Consider the following 19,683-nt stretch of genomic DNA (forward strand, 5'->3'; position numbering starts at 1 on the left):
CAGCAGAGTTTTGGCTGAATGGTACCAACATGAACCTTTTCTTTACTGTACTGTGCAAAGCAATGGTAGAGGACTAGTAGTAACTATCCGTGTGCTGAAGTCCCACAGACCTGGATTTCTCCAGGGAGAGCCTGGAGAACAAGCTTAGGCTATAGGTGAAACAGGATTTTTGGGGGGGGGGGGGGTAAAAAAGACAGGTTTTAGGAAATTTTAGAAATTTTGGAAATTGAGGGGACCATGGATGAAGCACAGGGCTGCAGAGCAACAGAAGGTGTATTTCCATAGAATAGGGATGCTGAAAGCTACAACAGGTACATTTCCATAGAATGAGGGAGCTGATAACAGCAAAAGGTCTATATTTACAAAATAAATAGAAGGAAGCTCTTTATCCAGAAGGAGAAGAAGAAAGCCCAAAAGGAATAGGAAAACAATAAGGAAGGGGGGGTGGCTCAACCTTTGAGCTCAGAAGTTACTATAGTAACCAGTCCAAGGGAATAGTGACCCATCAGAGGGGATATCAAGGCACCAGGATCTGCAGCCTTTATAAGCCATAGGGAAATGGAACTCAGTGGGATCCTTTCTCCCTCCCCATGTGGGAGTCCGTTCTGTGGGACTCTTTCCCTCTCCTCACGTGGGAGTCTGTACTTGTTCTTCAATAAATCTGCACCTTTGCTATACTACCCTCTGTCCGTGGATTCATTCTTCGACTCTGGCAGACAAAGAATCCAGGTTCCAGTCCAAAAATTCCATTTCACAGGCAGATTCCATGTGTGGTGAGTGTTGCTTTCTGGGCAGTAGCAGCTTCCTCCATGGTTGTCTGCTAGGGCTCTGCCAGGTGGAACATGGAAACATGGATCTACTTGTTCTTTTGGACAATAGACCCAAAGCACCCTTTTAAGAACATCATCATATAAGGCAAAATGATACTTGCTCATTCTCTCTCTCTCTCTCTCTCTCTCTCTCTCTCTCTCTCTCTCTCGTTTTGTAAATGGCAAGAATATTTTAAAATGATGTTACTTCATTGAATGCTCTGGAAACATACTTTCATGAATTAGAACTAAACTGACATTATAATTTTGTTCCTTTCTGTTGTTTAGAATTCAGTCAGCTGCCAGGACCTTGTAGAACACACATATGGAAATTCATATGTGCTGCCTAATTGTGTATGCCACCCTCAGATTTTGAGATTTGTCCATACAAGCCAGCTTGAATTTGATAATATCCTGTCAATTAAACTAAACCTTGTTTTCAAAGCCAAATAGCACAAGTGCCCCAGGCACCTGCAAAAAAAGCCAGGCACACAGGCTCACGTGGATAGTTAGGTGTGCAATTACTTGATTTATACACATGTGTGTTTCTGAAATTACAGCTGCAGGGGTTTGTGGTCTCTATGGGGGTGTGAACAGTTTTGCTGGCAAGCCCCGTATGCGTTACTTTGGAAATTTGGCTCTCAACATGAATTCCCCTCCCTTCACTGATGGAGAACAAAGTCTGTTTGTCACTTTTCCATTTTCCTTGCACAATGATTCAGAGAGAAAACAGTCTTCTTTTGCTGCTCTAATTGGGAATCGCTGATTCATCTCACAAAGTGTGATCCTCTTTGCTATTCATTATACAAACATGAGCTAATGATTCTGTGGATGAGGTGGAAGTTGGTGTGGGGAGGGCAGGCTTTCTATCCCATTACTGACCCAAATACTTGTAATTTTACTTGAGGAAACCCAGTTTCCTCCCCCCCCCATAGAATTCTCCTACTTCAACATAAGGCTTTGAAACGGAGGCATTCATTCAAAATAAGGTTTTGTTATTCTTTTGGTTTTGCAGCTATTTAAAAACAATGCTTGCCTTGAAGTTCGATGTATACTTTTAACCTTTTGGCTTAGCTGTGAGAAAAGCTTAGTCCAGCAAGCAGGCTCAGCCACTCATGATAGTCCAACACTCAGGAGACCTTATCCTCCCGCTGTCTAATTGAGTAATTAAATGCAGGGTAGATTTACAGTTCAGTGGACTTACCCAGGGTAGGGTGGCAGCCATATCCTCTCTCCCTTTAGGATCTTTCAACTTCACATTGCAGCTTTGAATCAGGGTGATTGGAATCAAATGTGAAATCAAATATTAAAGAGCAAATATGGACTCTAAAGCCGGTAGCACATTGGGAAAAGAGTGACAAGGACATTGAAGGATTTTGCTCCCCAGGCAATGGAAACTTATTTTGACATGTGTAACTTTGCAGCTTGGTTAATATTAGAAGCTGTAACTATTATTAGATTGCCATTTTATAAGGAAATTAAACAAGGTCATTCCAGTAACACTTAGAGAACTCACACTTTCTGCAAAGCCCTTATTTCCTCAAGGGGCGAATAGGAGCTCCACACGGATAGGAAAGCCACTCCTTTCATCCATTCTCAGAATAGTTACCTGGAATCATAATGGCTGGAGATTGAAAAGGCCTATTCAGCTCTTTGGCTGCAGCCTCCAGGGATGCAGGCAGCACTTTTCCTCATACATTTACATTTCCCACTGTTTTGTGGGGCTTTATTTTAATAGTCTCAAAGCCTTCTCCACTTCTGTGGAAAACGTGTTCCAGACTCTAGCCAATCTCATCATGAAAATTACTTTCTTACCAGAAACGAAAAAGATATCTCTTACCTTTTTGGGGTGGGGGGCAAAAACATGAATTAGACAAATAAAATGTAATTAGAGAGATTTCACATGTCTTGATAAATTTACACATTTAGGATCAGGGAAAACCTCTGCTTTTGTGCCAAAATAGTAACAGTAAAATTTAAAATGACTTTTTTTTTTATAATATGCAAATTTCAGTCATGTACTTGGTGTATGTAGAATTGTCTTTTGAGTAATAGAACTGGAAAGGAGCATAGGCAAAGCAAAGAAGAGATGTCTTTTGACATCTTCCCTCTTGAAATAAAAAATCCTCTTGGTTTCTATTAGCCCAGATATCCTCCAATCTTGACATTGTTCATTTGTAAGTTAAAAAAAACTGTATATATATCAAACAATCACTGGTCAGTTGTTTGAAAAAGCCTTACTAGTCTGTTCCCTCTCCCCCTTTTTTGAAGGTTTACTTATGAAGGAAATTAGGTAGCATTTCTTTCCCTCATAAGAGACAGAATATTCTGTACTCAGTTTATAAATAGCAATACTATATACATCTTAGCTGCCTCTAATTAGTTTTGGGAACAGGCAAGTTTTAAATACTACAAATGAATAAATACATGTATGGAATATTTTCATCTTAGCTTGTTAACATGTTTGATTTGTCATTGCTAATTCAATAACTATTTTTAACTTCTGGGAAATTTCCAAAATTTAAATATTTATTTCACTTATTTATTTATTCATTTATTCAAATAAACCTTGTTGAGTACCCAATATATGTCAAGCACTGTTGTAGGCTCTGAGGGTTTAATGGTGAGTAAAACAAAGTCCCCATCCTTGTGGAACTTACATTCAAATGGAGTTATGGAATGTAAAAAACAAATATGTAGTCTACCAAAAGGTAATGTGTGCTATGAAAAAGAAATCAAGAAGGATAAGGGAGATAGGATATGAGTCTGGGTATGCACACTTATGTGGATTCGTGTGCCTGTGTGTGCTGATGTTGGATGGAGGTTGTTGTTTCATCCAGGTGTTAGTATGACAAGGTGACTGCAAGAGGAGGATCCAAATGAGGACTGAGACCGAACTTTCTAGATCAGTGGTTCTCAATCTTCCTAATGCTGTGACCCTTTAATACAGTTCCTCATGTTGTGGTGACCCCCAACCATAAAATTATTTTCGTTGCTACTTCATAACTGTAATTTTGCTACTGTTATGAATTGTAATGTAAATATTTGATATGCAGGATGTATTTTCATTGTTAAAAATTGAACATAATTAAAGCATAGTGATTAATCACAAAAACAATATGTAATTATATATGTGTTTTCCGATGGTCTTATGCGACCCCTGTGAAAGGGTTGTTTGACCCCCAAAGGGGTCACGACCCACAGGTTGAGAACTGCTGTTCTAGATTGAAATTGCTAAATATAAAAGCATAAAGTGCTGTGAATATGATTATTTAGTGTCACAACTTTTTCTTGCTTTGTGATATCATGTTTCCTGCTTTATGCCTCCCCTTTTGGTAAAATAAACATCCTAGAAGAGACCTTAAGCTTTAGATTTAGCCAAATGAAGATCATTGGGAACTGGATAAGCACATTTTAAAGGAGTAGGTGCAGAAGTCTAAGGATTCTAAGGAAAAGAAGAAAGAGAGAAATTGGAGACATTATGTCAAACACTATTCTTGGGAGTTTTCTTCCAGGAGAAAGAGTGAAATAGAACATTACCTGAAGGGATTATGGGGTTATAGGGGTTTCCCTTTTTCTTTTAGCAGGAGGAGAAATGATAGAATGTTTGTACACTGATGGGAAAAATTGGTGTGTGTGTGTGTGAGAGAGAGAGAGAGAGAGAAAGAGAGAGAGAAGAGAGAGAGAGAGAGAGAAGAGAGAATGTGAATAAATGAGGGAGAGAAAGAGACAAATTCATAGGGGAGCAGAGAAATGGGATGGAACCTGGAGTATAATGTGCAGTTGAGAGGTTTAAGAATGACTGGCTTTAATTTGGATGGAGTGTTCATCTTAGCAACAAGAGGGAAGGCTGGAGATAAGGGTACAGGTAGCATTAATGGAGCTGCGGTTGTAAAATCTGTGAAAGCCATCTTGTTACTTTTTCCATTTCCGCAGTGAAATGGGAGGGAAGGTGAGGAGAAGGATGAGGGAGAAAGTGTTGGAATTTGGAGAATAGAGGGTCAACCAGAAGACATAGACCAGGAGAATGGGAGGGGCGTAGACTAGGGAAATGCATTAGGACTGCAGTTAGTGGTCATGCTGATAAAATGAGCTCAGTCAATGTGGTTTTGTTTTTCTCCATATATTCAGCTTACAGGGGCATGAGCAATGTATGTGGATAACTGAATTTAACTAGGTTTGGGATTTTCCAGGGAAGTGTGATAGTGTGATGGTGTGTGTGTGTGTTAGGTGGATGTGACGTAATAATTATTTTGATTGAAATAACATGAAATTTAATTTGGGTAAAAGAAGGATGTGAAGACATGAAGGAAGTGAGAAAGCTAAAAAAAATGTTAGGTTCAATGTCCCAGTGGGGTTTTTTAAAAAGTAGGAATCAGAGACCTGAGGGAGTGAGCTGGGTACATAGGAGCAGTTGGTCAGAGGTGAGGAATCTTGAAACATCATTCTTGATGAAGGACATTATGAGATGGAAAACTTGATTGGTAATCACAGATATTAATCACAACTTTTTCTTGCCTTGTGATATCATGTTTCCTGCTTTATGCCTCCCCTTTTGGTAAAATAAACATCCTAGAAGAGACCTTAAGATTTAGTTTCCCTTTCCAATTCCACCACATAATTATGAACTAAAACATTTATATTGGGATTTGTGGTTCAGAAGTCCTTTCACGTTCAGGTTCTTATTTAGTTCTCACAAAATGCTAGGCATCCACATTTTCCAAAAAAAGAAAATTATGTCTTAGGTTTGGAAACTTTGCAAAGGTCAGAGGTTTGCTTCCTTCAACTCCAAATCAGAATTCAGTCCACAATTTAGTTACTGTATACACACATTCAGATCACAACCTAACTTTCCCCAATACACACACACACACACACACACACACACACTCACTCACTCCACATTTTCAGAATAGCAAATTAGAAAAAGTTGAGCCTGCCTTTGCAACTTCTTTTGGCATTTAATAATATTACACTTTTCTGTCTGTCAATTCTTCCAGAACCTCCCCCTCTACCCTGTTCTACAATGATTCATTCCTTGTACGAGTTCCATCTTCTGCACCAGAAGGCTGCCTCTGATTGAATATCCCTGTCATAAGTTGATAGCTGCTCATGAGCACTTGTTTTGAATGAACTCCTACTGTTAGGAATTCCTTTTTTATCTTCTTCCAATTCCTGCCAATCGGAATTCCCAGACACGTCTCACTTTTGCCCTTTGGAGTAATATGGACCATCTACCTACTACCTACTTCACTGCCAGGAAGATGGCAACTCCCAATATTTTTGAGGATCATTGTGCTTGTGTTTCCTCACTGTCCTAAATTCCCAACCATCTGAATAAGATGTTGAGAGCAGGTGCCTTTCTACCCTGGTACTCCTTTTTTCCTATTTTTTCCCCTCATAGTTCTCCTTACATTTTAGTACAGGATACAAACAATAATTTATCTAGTACTAGAGGCCCAATGCATGAAGATTTTTGCAAGAATGGGCCTTCCTTTCCCTGGCTGCCTGCACTGCCTTAGCTCCAGCCCAGAGCCGCCTTTCCACCTTCCCACACTGCCCAGAGGCCCGGACTGGCTGGGGCAGTGTGGAACGCCTGCGTCATTGCCATGGCGACGACAGAAGTGTCCCGCCCCACCCCTGGATGCTCAGCGCCTGTGTATGCAAATTAACCCACCATCTTTGTTGGGTTAATTTGCATACACACTCCTGGTTAGCTGGTGGGTGTCACAAAGGTATGGTCAATTTGCATCTTTCTCTTTTATTAGTGTAGATGGGATACAATATTCAGGATGAAGTGTGACCTTTGTTTTGGATACTATCTTACACTTAAAAAGGCGTTAAGTCTCATTTTCTATTTGTTTAATGCTTGTTTTTTTCAGCATGTTGGTCCATATTGAGTTATTGTCAACTAAAACCCTAACATGGCCTTAAATCTGTTTCATATGGATAATCAAATGTTGGAATATAACAGTAATACTACTACTATCTTTCTGCTCTAAGACTGGCATAATTTCCCTTCTTAAATCCAAGGTTATTGAGCAGTATTTTCTTCTAGACATTAATTTTTTACCTTTCTTTCTATCATTGATTTATAATTTTATTGCTTTATAGACTGTCTGTATGACATTGGTTTTTTAGGAGTTTATTGAGACTTTGTGACCTTGCACAATGTTATCTTTTCTAAATTTTCATACTTTGCTTGAAGCAAATATAGAGTCTCTGTTAATGTAAAGTTTATTAGTTAGAGCTTACTTTTTAAAATCTGTACGGGATATATTTGCTTTTTCTGGGTTTGTTTGATTTATTAGTAGTTATTGATTAATGATTTCCAACTACAATTATTGAGTTATCCATTTTCCCCTATGGTTCTGTGAGTAGTTGTTATATATTTTTAGCTATACTGTTACATGGACATAGATTGATGGTGACTGTACATAACCAATAAATATTATTTTTTCCTCATGATTATTTTTATGCAAAATTATTCGTTTCTGATTCTGGCTTTCTTTTAATGTATATTTGTATGTAGTTATTTTTAACTATCCTTTGGCTTTCAAAATTTATATATTTTTCTGTTTAATATTTCTGAGTCCTTAAAAACCTATTATAGAGTATTTTGACTAGTGATAACAGCCATTTTCATTACTATATTTTGGGATTTACTTTTGACAATGTACTCTGCTTGTAAAATTTACTGCTAGTTTTTTGTTTTCTTTTTTGTTCTATTTTCCTAATTTCCATGGAATATAGTGAATTTTCTTCTGTTGGCTTGAAAAGTAGTTATCCTTCATTATGACTTAAGCTAAAGTTTATTCTTTCTAATAAGTTATTAAACTTACAAATATATAAATTTTATTTCAAAAAGTTAAATACTTTAACAAAACCTCCATGTGTACATCACCTAGAGTTTTAGTTCTTGATTGTTTAAAACATTTTCTTGCTTTTGAGACTTTTTTTTCATATGGTCATTGCTTTTTTGGAAAATAAAATTTCCCCTAAATTATTTATTCCCCCTTAATTCCTATAGATTTTCAGTATCTCGCTGATGTGTGTTTTTACTTGCTGGAGAACATGTCAAAGGGGTTTTGTGTGCTAAACTTTTTATAGACCTTTGTGTTTGATAATGTTTTTATTTTACATAAAGAAAATATTTAATTGGATATAGAATTCTGATACAATGTGCTTTTCTTTTAACAATTTGAAAATGTAACTCCATTATCTTCTTGACTATAGTTTTCCTTGAGAATTTCAATGTCAGTTTGATTCTGACTCCTTTATGAGTGGTTGGATTTTCCTCTCTGGAACCTTAAAGAACTTTTTATTTTTACTGAATGTTCTTAACTTTCACTGTAACACGTCTTGGTATGGATTTGTCCTAATGTATCCAGTTTGCCATTATTCATTCTCTCAATCCTAGGTCTTATATTTTTCTTTAATTCTATATGTTTTAAGTCATTTTTTTAAAAAAATGTTTTGCCCTCAATTTATTTTTTTCTCGCAAAATTTCTATATTAACTTATGTTGATATTTCTATGGGTATTCTCAATATTTTTATAACTTTTTTTATTCTTCCCATCTCTTTATCTCTTCTTGATATTTTGGGGGCCTTATTTTCAGCCTGCTTGTGGTACATACTGTTGGTGGCCTACCCAATAGCCATTTCAACTTTTTTCTTGTTGATTTCACTCGTATGACATTGTGCCCAGACCTAGGGAATATTTCATTATTGATTTAAGGTAATCAAGAATGTACTATTGACAATGAGCAAGGAATAATCAGATGGCTTTAGCACCATGTTTAAACTTAGGATGCTCTGCCATTTCCTGGGACCAAAGAAAGCAAGAGAGAAAGAGCCCATATGACTGATGATACCCTTTTGCCAACACTGGCAAATAGAGTCTTGGAGTCCAAATGGGATTTTTTTTAAAAATTAAGAAATGTAATATTTTTGCATCTCTGTGTCACTGAGCATTTCATCCCCACTATTAATATGTTTGAGTGCATTATTTTATTTAGCTAATTTTGGTTAATAAGATATGAGGGAAAGTATGTAGAGGACTAGAAGAGATATTTTTCTTTACTTCTACTACTCATAATAATACTAAAATTACTGATCATTGGTTTTATAAAGGAATGTGAAGAAAAAACTCTTTTGAGCCTAGGGCTGAGCTGTTTCCCTGGCTCCTCTTCTGCTCTGGTTCTAGTTTACTTGGCAGGAACAATAACTGCCTTCTCTCCTCATCAGCTGCATGCACTACATGTAACCAGCTGATGTCTAGATTTAACCAAGGAGAACATCTGAGATCTAAATACTGCCTTTAACTTGATGCCAAGTTTCACCCTTGTCAAGTGATTCCTGTTGAGAATACCAACCCTACTGAATTGGATTACTTGAATTATTAATCAATATTTTTAATATTGGCCCAGCTGATGTCTTGATCTTGGATATTTTTTGCCTTAACATCCCCTCTTTGCCCTCCTGTTATTGTCATCCTGGGTGTTGCAAGGTTAAGACTGAATGCTACTGGGAACACAGTTATGAACTAGAAATAGTGCTTGTCCTCTAGGTTATAGTAATCTGGGATAGAGAGACAAGTTGACAGATAATTATAATATAATCTCAAATATACTATAGTAGTGATATTAAAATGCTATAGAAGTGAAGAGAGTAAGAAGTTTCTTTGTCTGGAGAAGTTGGAAATTAATTAAGAGGAATGTTGACATTTGAACTGAGCCTTGAAAATCCAGCATTTTCATTCAAATTGAGGGCAAAATTGAGAGAAAATGTGATATACAAACATGGAAATGGGATTGAGAAAGAGCATGGTGTATTTGAAGGACTTAAATATCAATTCTTCTGTACCATTTTGGAGCACTTGTGTTACAGATGTAACAGGGTGAGATATTGAGAATTTAAAAGTGCAGGACGCACCAAATCGACCGTGTTATTTATTTTCTGCTGCCCATAGAAGAATAGGCTTTATCATTTGGGAAAGTGAAGACTGGTACTCATTTATTTGAATTTTTTGCCTTAGAATAAGTGTGTGTTTTTTTCTATTTGAGGGTCTAGAGCACCTGAGTCCATGAATCATTCAGAACTTCTATATATCATTACATCCCACTGTTATAGGAAATACCAAAAGAGGAATATTGGATTTTTTTTTTACACAGTAGGAGGAGAGATCAGCTAGTGCCAATGATAATATAATTCTAAATAGAGAAGAGAGGGGAAGGGCAAGCAAATAATGTTGCAGGTGTTTTGGGAGTAGAGAATGAAAACTCATGTGGATATAGCATTTTAAAGTAAGATATTATGGAGTGGTAGAAAGTGGCCATTCAGTGCTTGGTTTCCTGGAAGCCTTGACAAAGATCAGAGGAGGGGGCCCTGGCTGGTGTGACTCAGTGGAGACAGCATCAGCCTGAATACTGAAAAGTCACAGGTTCGATTCCCAGTCAAGGGCATGTACCTGGGTTGCAGCTTCCATCTCTGGCCCCAGTCGGGATTTGTAGGAGAGGCAAGCCATTGATGTGTCTTTCTCACATCGATGTTTTTTTTCTCTCTCTCTCTTTCTTATTCCTTCATTTTCTCCCTCCCACTCTCTCTAAAAATCAATGGAAAAAATATCCTCGAGCAGCCGATGCTGGCTGCTTGCCCAAGCAACTTGGCCCCTGTGTGAGTCCGCCCCTGCCTGGCCCATGAGGATGCTGGGCCCCAGGCCTCGGCCCACCCTATAGAGGGAGGTGTCCACCTGCAGGGAGGAGGTGCTCTCTTTTCTCCAGATACTGCCCTTCTACTGGAGAGGACCAAAGTGCTATCATAAATCCTTAAATCCATGTCCAAGTATTTGGTGACATTTGGGGATGTGGCTGTAGATTTCTCTCAAGAGGAGGGGGAATGGCTAAATCTTGTACAGGAAGAAAATTTGTACAGGAAGGTGATGTTGGAGAACTACAAGAACCTGGTATCACTGGCAGGAGTTCAAGTTCTAAACCAGAGATGATCTCACTACTGGAGTAAGGAAAAGAGCCCTGGATGGTGAAGAAGGCTAGGACAGGAGGCACATGCTCTGATTGGGAATATGCATTTAAAAACAGTGAATTTTCATCAAAGCAAGTTATTTATGAAGAATCATCCAAAGTACTGACAATAGGAAGAAGTCATCTTAGTTACAGCCTTGATTGCCCTAATTTGAGAGAAGACTGTAAAAGTGGGGACTAGTTTAACAACCAGTTGCTAAGTAAGGAGGTACATCCTTGTCAACTGATCATCACTCATAAGGAAATCCTTACTGAAGATCAAAGTAATAAATATACCAAATCTTGGCAAACTTTCCACCAGGATGCAATATTTGCTATAAAACAGAGTTTTCCCATCAAAGAAAGACATAAGCATGAGCCACAAAAGAGAAAATACCGAAAAAAAATCTGTTGACATGAAGCCTAAGAAAGTCTATATAGAAAAGAAACTTTTGAAATGTAATGAGTGTGAGAAAGTTTTCAACCAGAGTTCATCCCTTACTCTTCACTAGAGAATTAATGCTGGGGAGAAACACTATGCCTGTGTTGAATGTGGGAAAACCTTCAGCTAGAGTGCAAACCTAGCTCAACATAAGAGAAGACACACTGGGGAGAAACCCTATGAACATAAAGAATGTAGGAGAGCCTTCAGCCAGAATGCACACCTTGCTCAACACCAGAGAGTTCATACTGGAGAGAAACCTTATCGGTGTAACGAGTGTAAAAGAGCCTTCAGCCATAATGCACACCTTGCTCAATAACAGAGAGTTCATACTGGAGAGAAACCTTATCAGTGTAACGAGTGTAAAAGAGCCTTCAGCCAGATTGCACACCTGACTCAACATCAGCGGGTTCATACTGGAGAGAGACCATTCAAATGTATTGAATGTGGAAAGTCCTTTAGTATTGGTTCATTTCTTGCTCAACATCAGAAAATTCATACAGGAGAGAAATCTTATGTATGTAATGCGTGTGGGAAAGCCTTTAGCCATTGTGGTTACCTAATCGTGCATCAGAGGATTCATACCGGAGAGAGACCTTATGAATGTAAGGAATTCAGGAAAACCTTCAGTCAGAAGGCACATCTTGCTCAGCACCAGGGGTTCATACTGGAGAAAAACAATATGAGTGTAAAGTGTGTAGGAAAGACTTCAGCCAGATTGCATATCTTGATCAGCATCAGAGGGTCCATACTGGAGAGAAACCCTATGAATGCACTGAATGTGGGAAGGCCTTTAGCAATAGTTCATCACTGGCACAACACCAGCGGAGTCATACTGGGGAGAAACCTTATATGTGTAAGGAATGCAGGAAAACATTTAGCCAGTATGCAGACCTTGCTCAGCACTAGCGAATTCATCCTGGAGAGAAACCTTACGAATGTAATGTGTGTGGGAAAGCCTTTAGCTATAGTGGCTCTCTTACACTGCATCAAAGAATTCACACTGGAGAGAAACCCTATGAATGTAAGGACTGCAGGAGATTGTTCAGGCAGCATTCACACTTAGCTTATCACAAGAGAATTCACACTGTGGAGTCGTTCTTGAGTCTCTATTCTTCCTCACTCTCCATGTCCAGTCATTTGCCAGGAGATAGGTTTTGTCTCCTAATATGCCTGAATATCCTTTAATCTTTCCACTCTGTCATCTTTGTCCAGGGCACAATAATTTACTTGACATGTACTATGGAAATAGCTTCCTAATTGGTTTACTATGTTTACCACTTATTTGGTCAATTTTCATATGGCAGACAAACCTGTATTAAAAACAGTTTGATCATTAAAAAAAAATCCTTGGGTAAGGATTAACAGCAACAACAAAAAAGGTGAGAGGAGGGGGACTAAAGAGTGGGGACCAACTCTGATGGGCAGTGCTTGATCGGCATAGTGCAACAGAATGAACCATAACATTAAGAATGACCACTGTGCACTGAGGTCCAAGGTGATCTTCTATTTTTTGAGACCAAATTGCAAAGGAGAGGAAACCAATATGGCTGGTAATGCCCTTCTTGCCAACAGTGGCAAACAAAGTCTTAGAGTTCAGATTATATTTGATTTTAGAAAATTAAGAATTATAATATTTTTGCATTGTGTGTCACTGAGTACTTTGTCCCTATTATCAGCATACCTGAATGCTTTATTTAATTAAATTTTCTTTACAAAACTGTGGACACTTAGAAAAATCTTAATGGCCATTGTAACTTCAGCAGCTCACATTATGCTGCATACAGAGCAGGTTGTCAACAGATATGAGCTGATTGAACAAATGAAATAAGTGTCAGGAATTCAGAGCAGTTAATATCACTAATCCACTGTAGCTCTTATCAGTGTAATTAGGTAAGTGCAACTTTCAGACCCACTTTTCATAGGACTGAAGATCTTTGTGCTCTAGATTCACTATGATTTAGTTCCTCCTAAGTGACAAAATAAAGCACACTTAATTATAATGACAATTTTCTTTAGTTTCTCTGACACCAAGGTTTCTGTCAACATAGAGAAAAGGGCATAGCCTTATTGAGAATGTTATCATCATAAACAATAAACAGGAGAGGACTTTGTTTCTTTCCTAAAGCACCATCACCCTACATGTAAGGGATCTCAAGTGCCCACATTAATCTTTGTGTAAGTTTAAACGAGCCTATGATCTCTGAGTCATTATAAAAGTCCTCCCCTTTCTGATTTAAATATATTTTCAACTCCTAATATTACTTCTAAATATAACAGGGGTGTCCTAGCCAGTTTGCTTCAGTGGTTAGAGCGTCAGCCTATGGACCAAAGGATCATGGGATTTGATTCTCGGTCAAGGGCATGTACCACAGTTGCAGGTTCAATCTCTTCCCCACTGGGGCATGAACAGGAGACAAGTAATCAATGTGTCTCTCTTACATCACTGTTTCCCTCTTTTCTCTCTCTTTCTCTTTCTCCCCCATCCCCTCTCTTCTACTCTTTCTAAAAATCAATGGAAAAATATCCTCACTCCTCAAGTGAGAATTAAAAAAATAAATATAACTGGGGCTTTTCTTTAGTTCACATTTTGCATGTGTGTAGGTCATCAACATTTTATTACTGAGTGTCATAAAAGGCACACATCATTCATTAATCATATAACTTATGTAATTTAAAATTATCAACCCTGGGTAGAAATTACTGAAAAAAACTAAATGATTTTCAATATTGGAAGTGGTATTTCTGGCAAGAGGAAATTGTACGTAGAATTGAAAACAATACAAGAAGACAACAAGAAAAACTGGGCTGCCATTAGAGGTGTAGTGTTTAAGGTCTGTTGACCAGGATTTAAAAATTGATAGTACCTTTTGCTAACAGGTTGACTATGAACAAATCATCTATTTCTTCATTTTTGACATAGATGTGTTACTATGCTTACCTTACTGGGTTACTGTGAGGTTAAAATGAAATAATATATGTGAAAGCAGTTATTATTATTTGTTATTGCTATTTTAAAAATTTATCTGCCCATCTTTTCTCTATTACTAAAAATATGTTGATTTAACTAATTAATGTAAGTGTGTGGGGTGGAGGCTTGGGGTAGATAAAGGTATGGTCCATTTGGAAATATATCTTTCATATTATTTTCAGAGATTAGTAGATGTAGCATAAAATAGCAACTGAGCAATTTTAAGGTGCCTAGCAAGAGTATTACATTTATGATTATATACTGTCTGAAGGACCTACCACCAGGGCCAAACAAGTGAATTGCTTTCAATTAGGGATATCAACTCAGTGCTCAGTGTTTACATGTGATTATTTATGTATGAGTTGAGGGTTCCTAGTCTTCCAAAATGGATGTTAGAAATAAACAGCTTGATTTTACATCAGATTTAGCCCTCTAAAACTCAACCCTAATAAAAATACTGTGCCTATTATATGGCAGCATTGTAGATGATTTCCTTAGTTAATTTTCTATTACTCATAATGTATGGATATTCCTAATGATTCTATTAGAGTTTAAATAACAGAATTCAGCGTGAATGTATTTTTACTGAGCAGAAGAAACATAATTTCTCTGAAGCTGCAGCTGCTGTAGTTGAAGATGAGGCTCTTACTATCCCTTAGGGAGATTACTGTCTCTGCCAGCTGACTTAGTTTTTATACAGCCAGCAATTTATTAGATTGCTTTGCTCTTAAGTGTGATAATAGGCCTTATGCTTAGCAAGGTTTAGAGACTTCCAGTGCATTAATATTTTATGGCAATGACAGGCAAGACACATTTTGTTTACCTAACAAGACATGCCAAGCCAGAGCTGATGTGTATTGGAGATTAGCACTTTCAATTTGGAGGAACCCTGCCAATGATATATTTAGGGCTTTGCAATGGCTCTTATAATTGTAATATCAGTTTCTTATTTGATACATTGATATTATTTGCAAAAAAAAAAAATGTTAGCTTTACAGCCTTAATAGGAGGTAAACTCACTCTTAGCTGACTAGTGTTAACCACATTAATGACCATGAATTTTCTAGTGACTTATTTTCTTCCAGTAAGGAATTTTATTTCACTTGGAAATCATTCAGCCATGAACCAAAGCTTTCATAGACGCACACAGATTCCAATTTTATTCAAAAGGTCCATTCAATTGATTTGAGTCATTTACTGGGGAACGGTGTGTCATGATGCTCTTGATTTTTGGAACTTTATTGTCCATTGTTGCCTTGTTATTTTATAAGTTGTTTAAAATAATGTAATTCCAGGGCCTCCTACCAAATGGAAGTACAAATAACACATCGCTAGACTACATAAACCAATTGAATTACTACAGTACCATTTCAGTTTTGTTTTCTGCCTTTATAAATAGTCACATTCATTTCCTTATTGGACAAAAATCATAAGTCTTGATGAATAGTAAATGTTGGAATATTGATTCTCTCTAGTTTCAAATTATCCTAGTATACCTAGCTCATACATATGTTTTTGAACATAACATTACATGTACAGCATTTCTTCAGTGTTCTTGAGGACTGTAAGTATTCCAATCAAACTCTTAGGTACTTATTATCTATATATATAAAATGTTAATATGCTAAGTGTCTTACCGTCTGACTGGTCGCTATGATGCTCACTGACCACCAAGGGGCAGATGCTCAACGCAGGAGCTTCCGTGACACGCACTGGCCGGCATTGCGGACCTGGCACCCACAAACCAATACTCGGCTTCCCCCAAGTGGGACTCAGGCCCCGCCACCACCCAGAGTGACACCCCACCAAATCACAGCCGACGCTGCCGAGACCCCATGGTGCAAAATGCAGCCCATAGCCCAGCCCAGTCCAGAAATGGTTGCTGTGGGCTTCGGGTAATGACGTCACGTAGCAATGCCCAGCTTCCTCTCCCTAGCGACTAGCCTCCTTGGAGTTTCTTCAGCCCAGGAACACGACTTGCTTTATAGCCAGGTGCAAACATTTCACACTTTACCAAATGTCTGTGAAGCGTTTTCCGGTGCCCCATCTCATTTGATCCTCACAGAAGTCCTGGAGTAGGTAGATAGGAGACTCAGCGGAATCCTATTTTCTTTTCATTAGCCAGAAAACGGAGATTTAGAAAGCTTAGAAACTTGACCCGACTGAAAAGAAGTAAGAAATGGTAGACCTTGAAAATGACTTCAGGTTTTCTCACTGCACAGAATAAAAATATTTTACCCTTTGTTCTCCCTGTGTTATCTAAATAATAATCTGCTTTGTGTTGATATTTACTGCTGTGTTGCTGACAATTACCTGAAAGAAAAGTTGGGGTGCTTCACTGGGCTGGAAAAAGTTTAGCTAAATTAGAAAGCAGGTCTAATTAAGCAAGTTTATTCCTATATCTATAAAAGGCTAAGTTGACTCGTGCATGCGCAATACATATAAAGCTCTTGCTGGTGCCAATCGCACGCGTGTGTTTCAATTTGTCATTGTCGATGGTGAATTTGGTTGACACTTTTATTATAGAGAAAGGGCGAATAGTGATATTAAAATATTTCTTCTAATTAATTTCCTTTCAATGTGCACAAATTTGTGCACCGGGCCACTAGTTTGTAATATTGTGCTGCATTTCATACATTAATTAATAAACATTTAGTTTAAGGCCTAGCTGGTGTTTCTCAGTAGTTAGAACATTGGCCTGAGCACTGAAGGGTCTCAGGTTTGATTCCGGGTCAAGGGCGTATACCTGGGTTGCAGGTTCGATCCCAATCATGTGGTAGGCAACCAGTCAATGTGCCTCTCTCACATAGATGTTTCTCTCTCTCTCTTCCTCTCTCTCTCTCTCTCTCTCTCTCTCTCTCTCCCTCCCTCCCTCTCCCTCTCTCCCTTCCACTCTCTTTAAAAAGCAATGGAAAAAATACCCTTGGGTGAAGATAAAAAAAATAAGCACTTAATTTAGGTCCTATATATTATAACTATAATTTAGATATGCAATGGAATTTGACCTCCAAGAAGATAAACCTGATTTAGAAAGGGACTGGAAAGCTTCTATCCAATTGGTTAGATTCTAGTTTGGGGGAGAGAAAAGTAGGGCAGAACAGACACAGGTTTTGGAGTGAGGGGATTGGGCAGTTGAAAGGGAAAGAAGCCCAAACGTGTTGAGAAGTGAGTCAATACATTTGCAAAACCAGAAAACACCATGCACATGCAGATTTAGAAGAATAGCTAATGCCCACAATGTTCCAGGCATAAACATAAACCGCTTCTAATACCGTTCTGTGCAAGCCTCAGAGGAACACAGCCAAGTCCCACGTCTTGGGGTTGGTGTCATCTTGCTGCAGCTGGCATCTCGCCTGTGCTTGACAGAGTCTGCTGATGTTGAGAGAGGGAATGAAAAGGAAAACATTTGGTTTGAGTTTACAGATTACTTTCTTTTTCAAAGGGGGTGGGGTGATTGAGGTGGGTGGGAATGAATACTGTCACCTGGGCTAAACTCTTGAAAATTATAAATACACAAGAAAATGACATTAATCCTTTGTGCTAACATCAGTGTTTTTGTTGTTGTTTTGGGGTGAGGACTTCATGTGAAACCACTGACAATTCCAAAGAATGCTTGGCCACTAGGGTGTTGAAGTTGTGACTCCTTTTTAGGGCCTTTCTCCTCTCCCTGCAATTGCCTAGAGCGTATTTATTTAAATGCTAGTTAATTAAATTTTAGTAAGGACCCATGCAATCGGATTCATCTCGGTCTCTTCATCTTCTGTTTCTAATTTGGCTCTTCAGGAGTGCTTTCTGATTGCACACCCCACAGAAGAAAAATCACGGGGCTGTGAGAGGAAGGGATAGAGATTGCGTGAAGCTTCATCGCCTGGGAAATGAAGCAGGCGTACATTTTCAAAGTGCTGGAACAGAGTAGAGACACACAGGCATGCACTTTGTGCTTGAGCGTGAGAGTTTCACTGTGTTCTCCGTTTTACTCCTGTGTGCAAGTGCTATTTTTTCTTTGCCTCCCTCCCCTTCCCAGAGCAGTAAGGTTCTCCAACTTGGGAGGAGCTCAAGAGACAGCCCTGGTGGGAAGGAGCTGGCCTGGCTTTCTTTGTGGAATTTAGGGGCCCAGTGACTTAGAGCAAATCACGTGGCTGGTGATTGGCTTTGGCTCTGTTTTCATAAGTGATTAAAAAGAAAACCACTTCAGTAATCCTCAGACCTCTGCTCTCTGCTGGGACCTCTCCCAGCCAAGCCTGCTCGGCGGAACCCCCGGGAAGAGGAAAGCACACGAGCGCTGGGCCAAAAAGTTAGAAAAAGCAACAAGGACACTGGAACCAAAAAGTTCAGTGTAACCAAAAGTTACAATTCCAGGGCATTCACTTTCTTTCCGGGTTGAGCCTCTCACCCTCTTCTGCTCCAATTTGTTTTTCGGATCACTCCCTCTCTCAGCTTCCAGGGGCTTCACAAAATCTTGGGAGCTGGCTCTATCTATGTTTGCTTTGAACACACAGACAGTTTGGCTCTGAGTTGCCACTAGAAAATGTCATAATAATGGTAACAATGAGATCATTCAAGTGACATAAGATTTTCAAGAGCAGGACTGCCTGCGGAGTTGTTGGAGACAGAAGGACCTGCTCTCCCCTGGGTGAGCGCTCTGAAATGCAGGAATTTCAGAAGAGTTCCCCAGTGATTGAGTATCTTTAGTCCTCAAGCAAACAGGGAACAACATTTGTGTTAATTTAATGTTCGTTACATGGGCTTGCATTATTTTTAATTAGAATACCCACGCATGCATTTACAAAATTTCTAAATCAGTTGCCTGGCCAGTGAGGAAAACAGTTTGTTCCAGGCCCGCAATTCTGTGCGCTTGGGTGGGAATCCTAACTCCACCACCTGTTGGCCCGAAGATCTTAGGTGAACCGCCGGCTTTCTGACCCCGCTTTCCTCGCCTGTAAAAGGGAGATGATAATAAGGACACTGTCCTCCCTGGGTTGCTTGGAGCAGTAACGGAAAGAATGTATGTCCAATGTGTTGCATAGTCCCTGCACCTGCAACTTGGCGGGTACTTAACATAAAATGACTCTAACCCAGCCATGGGCAAACTACGGTCCGCGGGCAGGATCCTGCCCGTTTGAAATGAATAAAACTAAAAAAAAAAAAGACCGTACCCTTTTATGTAATGATGTTTACTTTGAATTTATATTAGTTCACACAAACACTCCATCCATGCTTTTGTTCCAGCCCTCCGGTCCAGTTTAAGAACCCATTGTGGCCCTCGAGTCAAAAAGTTTGCCCACCCCTGCTCTAACCTTTAGGACAGGAACTTGCTTTAAGCTTTTCTGTTTTCCCATATTATCTAGCTTTTTAAAAAGACAAAACGGAATAAAAGGCAGTGGTTGTGGAAGAGGGTGACTTCTAGTCATTTTCTCTAACTCCTTTTTCACCTTGCATGT

At 38.8% G+C, this 19,683-nt stretch overlaps 1 pseudogene; it reads left to right on the forward strand.

Annotated features, from left to right (window-relative positions):
* Positions 1-10,645: 10,645 nt before the first annotated feature.
* Positions 10,646-12,459, forward strand: LOC106696671 (annotated as a pseudogene).
* The last annotated feature ends 7,224 nt before the right edge of the window (positions 12,460-19,683 follow it).

The sequence above is a fragment of the Myotis lucifugus genome, unplaced genomic scaffold, assembly GCF_000147115.1.
Source record: "Myotis lucifugus unplaced genomic scaffold, Myoluc2.0 scaffold_0, whole genome shotgun sequence".
In the NCBI taxonomy this organism is placed as follows: Eukaryota; Metazoa; Chordata; class Mammalia; order Chiroptera; family Vespertilionidae; genus Myotis; species Myotis lucifugus.